Consider the following 14,010-nt stretch of genomic DNA (forward strand, 5'->3'; position numbering starts at 1 on the left):
CTTTCAAATAAGTAAAATAAATCTTTAAAAAGTCAGAAATCAAATAATCGAATGATACAGGATGAAGATTAAAAAATTCTCCCGGGGAGAGCTGCCGTGAACATAGCTCCATCCTTGTGAATATTTTTGGGACGTAGCTGAGTGACTTGCAGAGAAATCTCCTGCCAGATTTTCATTGAGCAATTCTCACATTCCTCAAGCAGAGAAGTGTGTGAAGGAGCCTCTGGCCCAGCACGGAACCTGTCAAGGCAACTCTATTACTGTGGCCTAGATTTTTATTATCTGCATTCCTTGGTGGGCTCCAGGTTGAACGTAAATCATGAAAGGAGCTCAGTGAGTTGGTGAGAAAACAGATTTTCCAGCAGTATTTATTGCCATTCTAGGACTATGGAAATTGTATGTGCGTAACAGCAGATTGAATGGTTCTGCAGGGGTTAGAAGACGTAGGTAAGTGATGTATAATAAATTTTATAATCATTTCTTTCTGTAGATTTTGGACACACCCTTGAGACTCATTTAATTTCTTCCCTAACATTTTTGTCTTAGTGGATTTGGTATTTTTTTTCTTCAGGGGAAATGCAAAGTAAATAAAAATTAAGCTGTCACAGCATTCATAATTTTTCAGAGTTTCAGATGGCTATTTCTACATTCATAAGTCACTTTCAGACTATCAGTAAAGCACCTGCATTTTAAGGAAACTTGATACAGTAAAACACCTGTGTGAAAGCGTGTCTGAGTCTTGTTCCACTTAGATCGTTATTTATATTTTGTCCATTTGGGAGTTGGATTCTGACTAGAAATCTCCTGCTTTAATTAATAGGTTCATCTCAAACCCAAGCATTGTCAGAAGAAGTGGATCCTAGTAGTGGTCAACCAAAGACTTGACAGAAAATCAGAGGACAGAGACAAAAAGCTAAGCTTTGTTGTCATTTTTAACTTATGTTTGAAAACCCAAGATAAAGACAGCAGTGAATGAACGATGAGTTCGTGTTGTCCCTGTGCATGTAAATATCAACTCTTACACATAAGTCCCGACAACAACTTACTTCACAGAGGATTGTTATGACCATAGTACACTGTTTAAGAAAAGGGGCACCATCACACAGCTCCCAGGTGACAGAAGTCAGTGTCAGAAATCGTCGTGAGAGCTTGACGCCAGCTCTGAGCTGCTTGGTTCTGTGGCAGTAAATGATGGATAACAAATCCTGTAGAAATGTAAGTCATTCATCAAAACACAGTAAACACTCGTTCAGCAAACTTTTTGAGTACTGCATCAATTCCTGATTGCTTCTTATCAATTAAGGACAGTGTTTGAATGCAACAAAAATATGATTGTACTGTTTTCAGTATAAAACAAATCTTAACGGCTTATTCCTTTGGAGGTTTTGAAGGAGGATATCCATTCCTTCCTTTCTTCAGCTTCTAGTAACCAGAAAATATACAATGAAATAGCTTTTGTTTTAGAAAAACAAAGACTCTTTGCTCCCTTCTCACATTGCTCCAATCACCGTGGCCATCCTCATCATTCCTAATAACTGACTATGGACATTCACCTCCATTTTAAAGACACTTCTGATTGCACTCAACTCATCTAATTGATCCAGGCAAAACTTGGCTAACAGCAAAGCGTCAAACAATGATAAAATTGTCAAGGGTAGCTCTTGTGATACTTGATGAGATATCATTAGATTGCAGTTAAAGTTTATCCTCAGAATACTCATCCTGTGTTCGTGGTGATTTTCATGGCTTTTAAAAGTATGGAAATCCTGGCCGGTGCCACGGCTCACTAGGCTAATCCTCCGCCTGTGGCACCAGCACACGGGTTCTAGTCCTGGTTGGGGCGCTGGATTCTGTCCCAGTTGCTCCTCTTCCAGTCCAGCTCTCTGCTGTGGCCCGGGAAGGCAGTGGAGGATGGCCCAAGTCCATGGGCCCCTGCACCCGCATGGGAGACCAGGAGGGAGCACCTGGCTCCTGGCTTTGGATCTGCGTAGCTCCGGCCATTGAGGCCATTTGTGGGGTGAACCAACGGAAGGAAGACCTGTCTCTCTGCCTCTCTCTCACTGTCTATAACTCTCTCTCTTTCTCTCTCTCTCTCAATAACTATGCCTGGCAAAAAAAAAAAAAATTAAAAAAAAGGTATGGAAATCCTGACTTTATACGTCCATAAACATAAGAGATTCTGCGACATTTCTAACTTTTGTATATATGTGGCTATATTCTAAAAGAGTTGCCTAGCTGATACTTAAACCAATGGGTTCTATTTATATGTTGATATTTAAATCCTTGATATATTATTAGCCCAATACTGCTGAAAAATGTATCTAAATGTTCCCTGCTGAATTACTATATCAGCACATTTACACCTTTGAATTGTAATGAGTATATTCATATCCTGGTACAAATCTTCTAGTGCCACTTTTCTTTATTCCTGAATCTGAAGTCCATGATTGTATCCCAAAAATGTGTTTATTAATTCCATAAAAGTAGTAAATAAACCAGATTTCTAAGGCCTTCAGATCTTCAATGTACAGTGACTATACAGCTGACATTAGGCACTTGGTGAGGGGTATTTACGAATGTAAGAATCAACTTACACTTTTTCCTTAAGTACTCCTCTCAGTGTTTGGTAGAAACATGGTTCACCTGAGTGCTGAACCATGCAAGTTTTGGATGTTACAATTTGGCCATAATAAAAATAAACAATTTCTCTGCTTACTTTTGGAATTTAAAAGTAAGGAATTGAAAATGTTAAAGGTAAGTATATTTTACTGTGAATCAACACAGTTCACTGTTCCTAAGGTGCTTGGGATTTTTATTTCTAAAATTTCACTCTAAATAAAAATATGAGTATTTTGTATAATGTACAAGCCTTATATTTAGCACATATAATGGTTTATGCAATAAGGTAGGGAAATTTAAAATATAAACGCTTGAATGATTTGTTCATTAATTTTAATCCTTTTCTTAAACACATAAAATTCAGTGTCAGGCTCCTGGCTTTAATCTGGCCCAGCTTTGGCTGTTGCGGGCATTTGGTGAGTAAAACAGTGGATAGATGATCTCTCTCTGTTTCTGTATTTGTCCCTCTTTATGTCTCTCTGCCTTTGAAGTAAAATGAAAATAAGTGAATAAAATTTGAAATATTGATTTATTCTTAGCTCACTCAGTCTCTCATGTACAAAGAGACTGGCAATGATTGAGCTCTAACAAATGTCTAGGAAAAAAAAATATTGAGTAAAAACTTCAAAAGCCTTCCTGAAAATGATTTTTTGCTTATAGTCAAGGGAAACATACATTTTGTACTTTCCATTTCCTGTTTTTCTAAGGATAATATATAGAGAGTTAGCAATGTCAACTATATTCTTAGAGAGCTGGAGTTAAAATGGCTAAAATAGTTCAGAGCTCCAAATACTTTACAGTATTAAAGGGAATAATTCTGAGTAGTTTTCCTCCCTGTTGCAAAATAATTTTTTTATGTAGGTGAAAAGCAATACAAAATGATACATACTTTGTGAAAGAAATTGCATGTGGATCTGAAAATGAAAAGTAGCTGATGAACTCCCCTGCCAAACAATTAATACAAATGAATGTCCTGATTAATGCCTAGTCTATTTCAGCTTGGGAATGAAATATTGGGATACTCTAGAGTACATACTGCACAAGAATTGTGGCAAAATATTAATAGAACTTGGATATGTCTGCAATCACACACATTGCATTGTAAGATGTGACACACAAAAATTTTTAGAATATGAATTTAAATTTAATCTGCTTTCAAACTAGGAAAGAGTTCCCACCCTAAATCAGCCTCAAAGAAGAAAGAAGGAGAACTTGGGTAGCAGCAACAAGGCTCCTTCAAGGACTTAATGTGTTAAGAGAAAAAAGTATAATTTGGGCCGGCGCCGTGGCTCAACAGGCTAATCCTCCGCCTTGCGGTGCCGGCACACTGGGTTCTAGTCCCGGTCGGGGCGCCGGATTCTGTCCCAGTTGCCCCTCTTCCAGGCCAGCTCTCTGCTGTGGCCAGGAAGGCAGTGGAGGATGGCCCAAGTGCTTGGGCACCTGCACCCGCATGGGAGACTGGCTCCTGCCATTGGATCAGCGTGGTGCGCCGGCCACAGCGTGCCAGCCATGGCGGCCATTGGAGGGTGAACCAACGGCAAAGGAAGACCTTTCTCTCTGTCTCTTTCTCACTGTCCACTCTGCCTGTCAAAAAAAAAAAAAAAAAGAAGAAGAAGAAGAAGTATAATCTGTGGAAAATAAGTTATGTCAGTGAGTCAGGCCAACCTACTGGAAAGACAGGCATGAAGGCTCTAGAATGTCATGGCAGGAAGCCAGGAATGTTTCTAGAGAAACAGGAAACCAGCGGAGGCTTTGCTATTGTTGGATTTAGATGATTTTCTATTCCGATGGATACCATGGTGGCAAGGTAGCAGACAAAATCACAAAGGGGCAGCCTGTGGAGAATTTTACAGAGCTGAGACCAGAGTTAGGATAAATTGTAACAGTGAAACAGTGAGTAATGTTATTGGGGATGGGAAAGGCAAATGAAGCTAAGGGAGTTTTTTTTTTTTGTTTTTTGTTTTTCTTTTTTTACAGGCAGAGTTGGACAGTGAGAGAAAGAGACAGAGAGAAAGGTCTTACTTTTTCCATTGGTTCACCCCTCAAATGTTCACCATGGCCGGCACGCTGCACTGATCCGAAGCCAGGAGCCAGGTGCTTCTCCTGGTCTCCCATGCAGGTGCAGGGCCCAAGCAATTGGGCCATCCTCCACTGCCTTCCTGAGCCACAGCATAGGGCTGGACTGGAAGAGGAGCAACCGGGACAGAATCCGGTGCCCCAACCGAGACTAGTACCTAGGGTGCCAGCGCCACAGGCAGAGGATTAGCCTAGTGAGCTGCAGTGCCAGCCAGCTAAGGGAGATTTACAAGGACAATATTTCCTTTAATTAATGTGATAAATTTATTAAGATGTGTTATCCTAGCTTTTCCAATATAAACCTTTGAGGACAGGGACTGAGCTGTCTACACTCATGACCTAACCTACACTGTAGGACCAGCCCAATTTCATAACTATTTAGTAAGTATTTTTTTAGTGAGTGTATAAGAGACAGAGGCAAAGCATAAGGATGGGACTAAAGCTCTTTAAGCAACTGATTAAATGGTGTTGCCTATCACCAGAAAGAGGTATAAGGCATAGAAACTCATTGTGGGAAGACATGAAGATCTTGGTTTGGAACTTCTGCTAATAGAAATAGCTAATAGTCAAGTGGATAAATAAACCTGAACTGTCAGGCTTATAATGAAGAGTTGAGACGTATATGGCTTAGATGAAACCATAAAATCTATCTAATCAAGATAATTATGAAGAATGTTGAAAAACAAGAAATTAGAATATAATTCTGTCAAAAGTCAATAGATGAGGCATATACAGAGAAGACATAATGAAAACATATTTGAAGCTTGAGTAAATGTCTTACCAACAAAAAGTATGAAAATATTCATATTTTCTCACTTATTTCAGAATATAAATTTAATGAATGTTTTTAAGTAAATGAATAAAGGTAAAATTGGCAATAATTTAATAATTCTTTGTAAAAATCTTTTGAATACATCCTAGAAGGAGAAAAATGAAGAGAAAAATAAAGATACTTTCATTATGACAAAGAACATGCTTTAAAATTCTTTGTTTTCAATAACATTGAAGATGCAATTAAATTATGCATCTGCAGTCATATATCACGGTATAACTTTTGGCAGATAAACTGGAAAAAATTTGAAAAGTAAAGTTATATTGCCATGAAATACCATTTCTATTTTGGAATAATTACTTATGTAAATAAATTTGATCAACCTCAAAAGAATATAAAAATGAGTAACAGAACAGAATTAATGCTGAGCTCTATCTGAGAACAGTAATAAACTAAATAAAGGGAAAATATATTTATTTAATTTTTTTATATTTCAAAATTATGGCAATGACATATTTGCAATTAGAAGATATAAATGTAAGTAGAAATTCAAAAATAAGAGAGACTAATATAAAATTATGACCACTAAATGTATTGTGTGTGTGCATGTTGGCAGATGGCAGTGATCAAACTGCTCTTCTGTCTGGAGGATCTAGCTTGATAGAACAGAAGGGGTATTCAGGTTGTGCAAGTCCTGCTTGGGATGCCCACCTCCATATCAGAGTGCCTATGCAAGTCTCAGCTGCTCCACCTTGAGCTGGTAGTGCAAACCTTGTTTTGCAGGTTATAATGGCTCAATATTTTGGGTCCTCGGCACCAACATGGGAGACCTAGTTAGAATTCTAGACTTTTGACTTTGGCCTGGTGCAGCCCTGGCTATTGTGGACATTTGAGGAGTGAACCCCAGGGTGGAAACACACTCTCTCTCTCTCTCAATCTCTCTCTGACTTTTATATAAAGTAAAAATTTTTTAAAAATAAGATATTTTAATAGTTTAATTTGAATACATCAATAATTATTATATCAAGCAATTATATCAATTGCTCCTATTCAACTGTATGAATGAATAGCTTAGATTTCCAACAAAAAGATTTGAAGTTTTACAACATTTCTAAAACGTTATATGAAACAAGAATAAAATAGGCTGAAATCAGTACTTCTTAATGATAATTTGAGTTTTTCAGGCCCAGCTACTTCTGATTAACTATAACTGAAATTTTATAAAGTAGTAACTATAGAAACCCTCAAAATTAATACATACATCTACAGCCAACTAATCTTTGACAAGTGCTCTAAAAAGATTTCTTGGAGAACGTCAGTCTCATCAACAAATGGTGTTGGGAAAATTGGATATCTGCTTGCAAAAGTATGGAATTAGACTTCTACCTTTTACCCCATACAAAAATCAAGGATTTAATCTAAAAATTGATTCCATCAAACTACTAGAGGAGAACATAGGGGAAACTCTGCAGACATTGACATTGGCAAAGACTTCTTGGATAAGAATCTAAAAGCAGAGGCAACAAAAGCAAAACTAGACAAATGGATTATGTGAAGCTAAGAAGCTTTTGCATAGCAAAGGAAGTACTCAACAGTGAAGAGACAACTGGCAGAATGGAAGAGAATTTTGGCAAACTATTAATCTGATAAAGGATTAATATCTGGATTTTATAAGGAGCTCAAGAAATTCAACAATGACGAAAAATAATACAGTTAAGAAATGGAAAAAGGACATGAACAGGCATTTTTCAAGGGATGAAATACAAATGGCCAATAGACACATGGAAATATACAATTGGTAAAACCATTATGGGAGACAAAAATGACATTCCTCAGAAATTTAAATGTAGAACTACCATATTACTAAGCCTGCCCACTCCTGGGAATTTACACAAATAATGATATCAGCATATGAGTTATCTGTACCCTTATGTTTACAGCATCTCAATTCACAATAGCTAAGATATGGGATCAGCACAGATATCCAACTGATGACTGAATAAAGGAAATGTGATATATGTATATATTCCACCATATATATATATATATATATATATATATATATAACTCAGCCAGAAAAAAGTAATGAAATCCTGTCATTTGCAACAAATTGGATGCAACTAGAGACCATTATACTTAGTGAAATAAACCAGATCCCAAAAGGCGAATATCAAATGTTTCCTCTGATTGTGTCATCTATACATTGAGTCCAAAAATATTATGTACACAAAATTGGTATCTTGGTATTTGATTATTGTTTATACCCCTTGTCTATATTCCTAATAACAATGCTCTTCTACTTTGTACTTGTTGGAGTCTTTATTTAGTGAAGGATTAAGCCTGTGATTATCAAGTAAATTTAAAAAGTTCCCTCAAAAAAAAAAAAAACAGGAAAAAATGAGGAGAGAAAAGAATGAAGGAAAGGAGGAGAGTAACATTTTATTCTTAGAATTTTATCTTTGAATTACATAAAATCTATTGTTTACGTTAATACATTTTTAAAGTAGTACTATAGAAGAAAAAACGACAAGAAGTAATATAAAGTTAAATATTTTTTTTTTTTTTGACAGACGGAGTTAGATAGAAAAAGAGAGAGAGAAAAGTCTTCCTTCCATTGGTTCACCCCCCAAATGGCCGCTACGGCCGGCGTGCTGTGCTGATCCGAAGCCAGAAGCCAGATGCTTCCTCCTAGTCTCCCATGTGGGTGCAGGGCCCAAGCACTTGGGCCATCCTCCACTGCACTCCCGGGCCACAGCATAGAGCTAGACTGGAAGAGGAGCAACCGGGACAGTATCTGGCGCCCCAACCGTGACTAAAACCTGGGGTACCAATGCCGCAGGCAGAGGATTAGCCTAGTGAGCTGCAGCGCCAGCCAAAATATGTATTAAGAATATCTATTTAAAACAGTTTTTAAAGCCTTATTGAAGGGTATTTGCGAAAAGGATCAACAGAAGACATTAGACTTACGGGTGTGATGAGCATGGTGAGGTTTAGTTATGCAATGACTCAGGCTTTGAATTCTGACTCATGAATTTCCTTCAAATTCATCTCTGAAAAATGTAAATAAACCTTTCAAATTCATCCTATTTTATATATATATATATATATATATATATACACACATATATATGTATATACACTCTGTTCATTAGAACTAAGTTGGAAATTCAGTAATGGCATGTGAGAATCTAATCAGTGCTTAAAAATTAGTTTTAGGGCTGGCGTCGTGGCTCACTAGGCTAATCCTCTGCCTGCAGTTGCTGGCACCCAAGGTTCTAGTCCCGGTCGGGGCGCCGGATTCTGTCCCGGTTGCTCCTCTTCCAGGCCACCTCTCTGCTGTGGCCAGGAGTGCAGTGGAGGATGGCCCAAGTGCTTGGGCCCTGCACCCACATGGGAGACCAGGAGGAAGCACCTGGCTCCTGGTTTGGATTGGCTCAGCGCACTGGCCGTAGCAGCCATTTGGGGGTGAACCAACCAAAGGAAGACCTTTCTCTCTCTCTCTCTCTCTCTCTCACTAACTCTGCCTGTAAAAAGAAAAAAAAAAAGTTCTATTTCTAATACGCTTCAAAGTTTAATTTGTAGCTGTCATTCTATTAAAACAACTATAAAATATCTATACTAAAAATAAAAATAGTATTACTTATGAATTAAATTTGTGGTGAGAATTTTATTGAGATTATTTTTGTTGGTATCGCTTCTCAGCCTTTTGGCTAAGATCAAGTGTGAGATTATTTTTGTTTCCTTTACCTTGCTTTTTAATCCTAGATTTCCGCTTTCAGGGCATATTAGTAATGCCATAGTCATGGTGATTGTTGTTAAGTGAGATGCATGATGTGTAAACATTTTAGTCTCAAGACAGGCATTGTTAAACTTGCTGTTAAAATTCAGATTTATAATTTATCATCTTCTGGTATAGGCACTAACTTGTATTCATGCCTTCCAGTGTCAAATGATTATATAATAATAACACTTTTCTTAGATTAGCATTACAATCAAAAGTCCTTTGATTAGCCATCTGAAGGCCAAAATACTCAAGTCCATTATCTCAAGTTATCTTAAATATATAAGCATAAGATATTTAGAAAATATCCTGTCTTATGCCCCACCTCATTTTTTAAATCAGAAGATACTGAATGAATTTTAAATGGCTAAATTATGCCTGGTACTATCAACCATTCTGAGAGAAAATATTTTACATCATTGCTCACTTTTAGTTTTATTCAGTGAAAAAAATACAGATGGATGTATGAATATCCATGGATTTTGTGTACCAGTACAAACTTACCTTTTATTTCCATTTCTGGGAACTTTTTGAAAAACTGTCATTTATCAGTAAATAGGCTTCTTAATGTTTGCAACCAAGGGTTTTCAGAGTTTTTCCAGGCTTGATTGTGCTCCCATGGTGCCACATCTGAAATCTCCTAAGTAATGTGTATTGTGATGTTCTTTGTAGGAAATGGATGGATCGGTTTCCAAAGGTGTTAATTGAAGAGAGTTTAAGAAAGGGATTATTTGCAGATTGAGGTTATGCTGAAAGGAAATGGGAGTACTCTAAGGACCCAAAGCCTGGTAAAATAGCAAAGCCCTGAACGTGCCTCAGTCTAAGAGGGAAACTCAGGAAACAAAGGCAGTCAGGGAGAGAGAACCTGTAGAGGACAGAGCCACTGATGGCCTTCAGTACAGGAACACATCCATTGCCAAAGCTGACCCCTCACCAGAGAGCAGCCAGGAGCAATGAAATGGAGTTGTTTGCAACAAAATAGATGCTGCTGGAAGCCATTATACTTAGTGAAATAAACCAGTCCCCAAAGCCAAATACCATATGTTTTCCCTGATCTGTGGTGCCGAATAAGTACCACAAATGTAATGTATAGGAGTGAATTGACATTTATTTTTATACAGCCCTTGTCTCAACTGTTGAGGAACACTATTATTCTTACTATATGTTGAACTCTTTAGTGTAGGGTTAATCTTATGAATGAAAGTAAACTCAAAGTAGTTCACTGTAAAAGATGAGAGAGGATAAGAAGGAAGGAGAGTGAAAGGTGGGAGGGAGGGTAGGGAAGGAAGTATCACTATGTTTCTGAATATGTATATATGAAATATATGAAATTTGTTCACCTTAAATTTTTTAAATAATTAACAAAAAGAAATGCCACCCTTCTAAACTTTCCAGATCTCTGTTCTCTAGCAATTTCTTCCAATTGACAGAAAAGTAAATATTAATAAAGATTTTAGAGATGTTAAATAACATTTTATTCATATTATTTTGATGAGTACCTTTGCCAAGCCTGCCGTTTATTACCAACACCATGAATGAACATAAAAATTGCCCGCTATTGTTTCCTAATAATGAATGAACATAAAAATTTCCCTCTATCATTTCCTAATAATTTTACAAGGAAAGTGGTGGGCATGATATGCTAAAAGATGTGAAAATGACATTACTCATTTCAAATCCCCAGGAAACATCAAATAGCCTATTTCCTATAGATGCAGAAAAAGTGATTCATCCTTTCCTTTGAATGTTCATTTCCTGTTGTTTGAGAGCTGAAATGTTTTTCCCAGCATGCTTGAACTCAAGAAAGTTGCGAAATAGGAGCTATGTATATGAAGACTTCAAAGGCTTAAAAAGCTGCAAAAGACCCACTGCCAACCACCAATTTTTCAGCATTTTGCAGATTATTTTGCATGAAGTAAATGGTAACAAGCAGGAGAATAAGTGTTAGAGATAAATGATTCCGAAGACAGTCCTGAGTTTTTCAAATACCCCAGTCAATTACAGGTTTTGAAAATGGAGTAAGTGATTTTTTTTTGCAGGTTTAATCTGTAGCATATTGGTGAGCTGAAGAAAGGTACAATTGACAGATATATTTTATACATTTGTCATAAAAGCTCCTAAACCTGTACAGTGTTGAGGGTTGTGTGTTGTTTGTTTCTGAAGAGAATTAAAATGTTCTGTGATTGCCACAAAATATAAGAATTTCAGTTATCACAAATCTAGAAAATGTGCATTATAAAAATAAGCATTCAAAAATATGAAAATAAATATAAAATTTATGCCTTAAAGTCTAAAAGTTTAAAAATTTGTATTTACTCAGTATTAATCCCAGCTTTGGAAACCCTGAATTATTAGAATTGCAGACAGGAAGCTACCTAATACTCCTAGATGTATTATTCATTTGCATGAGAATTGAGTTCAACATTTAAAGTAAAGCAAATAATGTCATAGTGAATCTATACAAATGTGACTTATTCCTTAGAAAGTGCAAACACATGCTTGGCAATAATCATTTAACTCCTTTCATTACAAAGTTATTTTTTTCCTGTTTAACCTGAACAATAAATGGCTTATAATAAAATAGATGTAAATATTTACATTTGTTAAAATCATTTAGATTGTAAACTTACAATTAATAATATGTTTTATTAACTTGTTAAGTTCTTTGGTACAATATTTTAAAAAATATTTTATTTATTTATTTGAGAGGTAGAGTCACAGAGAGAGGGAGAGACAGCTGGAGCTGAGCAGATTTGAAGCCAGAAGCCAGGAGCTTCTTCTGGGTCTCACACATGGGTGCAGGGGCCCAAACACTTGGGCCATCTTCTACTGCTTTCCCAGGCCATAGCAGAGAGCTGGATTGGAAGAGGAGAAGCCAGGACACAAAACATTGTCCATATTACATGCTGGTGCCACAGACAGAGTCTGAGCTTACTATGCCAAAGTGCTAACCCTGGTGCAATATTAATTTATCAATAGAAATTTAAAAATAGCTTTTTTCCACACACACACATATACATTAAAATAACCTTATTTTTAAGGTTAATGCTAAAATATAGTCCTACATATATATTTGACTTCACAAAATGATTTTTACATATTTATATACATTTATACAAACATTTATAAATACATATTTGTGATATGCATAGATAATGATATTAGTCTAATTTATACTCTAAACTTTAAGAAAAAGTTACTAACACAGGAGATATTAAACATGAGTTTGAAATTATAGATTTCAAATTATTTAGGAAAAATAATAAGTTTCTAATCAGAACCTAAGATTTAAAATTATTTTCCAATAAATGCCTTCCTTTTATTTATTATTTGAGACAAAAAAATTTTAATTTACATTATAGTTGAAGACTTAGTGAGTTCACTGAATAAAGTGTTTAACAAATAGAAAGTGAAAGACATTGTCTAGCAGGAAAATAAGCACAGGCTATATGCAACAATCAATGGGAAAGTTGCTCAACCTCACTCATAGAAAGTAGATTTTTTTTTTTTTTTTTGACAGGCAGAGTGGACAGTGAGAGAGACAGAGAGAAAGGTCTTCCTTTTTGCCGTTGGTTCACCCTCCAATGGCCGCTGCGGCCGGCGCATCTCGCCGATCCGAAGCCAGGAGCCAGGTGCTTCTCCTGGTCTCCCATGCGGGTGCAGGGCCCAAGCACTTGGGCCATCCTCCACTGCCTTCCGGGGCCATAGCAGAGAGCTGGCCTGGAAGAGGGGCAACCGGGATAGAATCCGGCGCCCCAACCAGGAGGGACTAGAACCCGGTGTGCTGGGAGGATTAGCCGGTTAAGCCACGGCGCCAGCCTTGAAAGTAGATTTTAAAATGGTCACAAAATCATTAAAACCCTTCTGATATATAATTTCTATCAACTTGTTGGACAAATATTTAAAATAAAGATTGACAAAACACTATTTGCAGCACAATGATACAGTCAGGCATTTCTTCCTCCTTTTATCTTATCTTCCTTCCTTTCTTCCTCCCTTCCTCCCTCCCTCCCTCCCTTGCTCACTCCCCCTTCCTCCCTCCCTCCTTTCCTTCCTTCTTTTCTAATGTCAGCTTCCATACATAAGGGAGGGCATGCAGAATTTCTCACTCAACATGATGTTCTCCAGTTCCAACCAAGTGTTAGAATTTTATTCTTTTTTTTGTCTGAATAATATTCAATGTATGTATTACATTTTCTTTATACATTTATCTGATGATGGACACCTAGGTTGATTTCATATTTTGGCTATTGTGATCAGTGCTGATAAAAACATCATGGAGCCGGTATTGCTTTGATACAGTGAATGCATGCCCTTTGGCCACAAACTCAGTAATGGAATTGCTGGATCATATGTCAAGTCTATTTCTAGGTTTTTAAGAAATCTCCATACTGTTTTCCAAGTGGCTACACTAATTTACATTTCCACCAACAGTGTATAAGAAATTCCTCTTTCTCTTCATTCTCAACATTATTTATTGCTTTCTTTCTTTTGAATAATAGCCAATCTGACAGGGGTAAAGTGGGATCTTATTGTGGTTTTGATTAGTTTTTTACAGATGTCTGGCGATATTGAGCATTTTTTCATTTATTGTCCAGTTGTATTTCTTCTTTTGATAACTGTCTATTTAGATCCTTTCTCATTTTTCTAACTGGATTGGTTGTGCTGTTGTTGAGTTTTTTGAGTTGCTGATACATTCTGGATATTAATTTTTCATTGGATAGGTAGCTACCAAATATTTTCTCCCATTCTGTTGATGTCT

This window comes from Lepus europaeus, chromosome 9 (genome assembly GCF_033115175.1).
Source record: "Lepus europaeus isolate LE1 chromosome 9, mLepTim1.pri, whole genome shotgun sequence".
Lineage (NCBI taxonomy): Eukaryota > Metazoa > Chordata > Mammalia > Lagomorpha > Leporidae > Lepus > Lepus europaeus.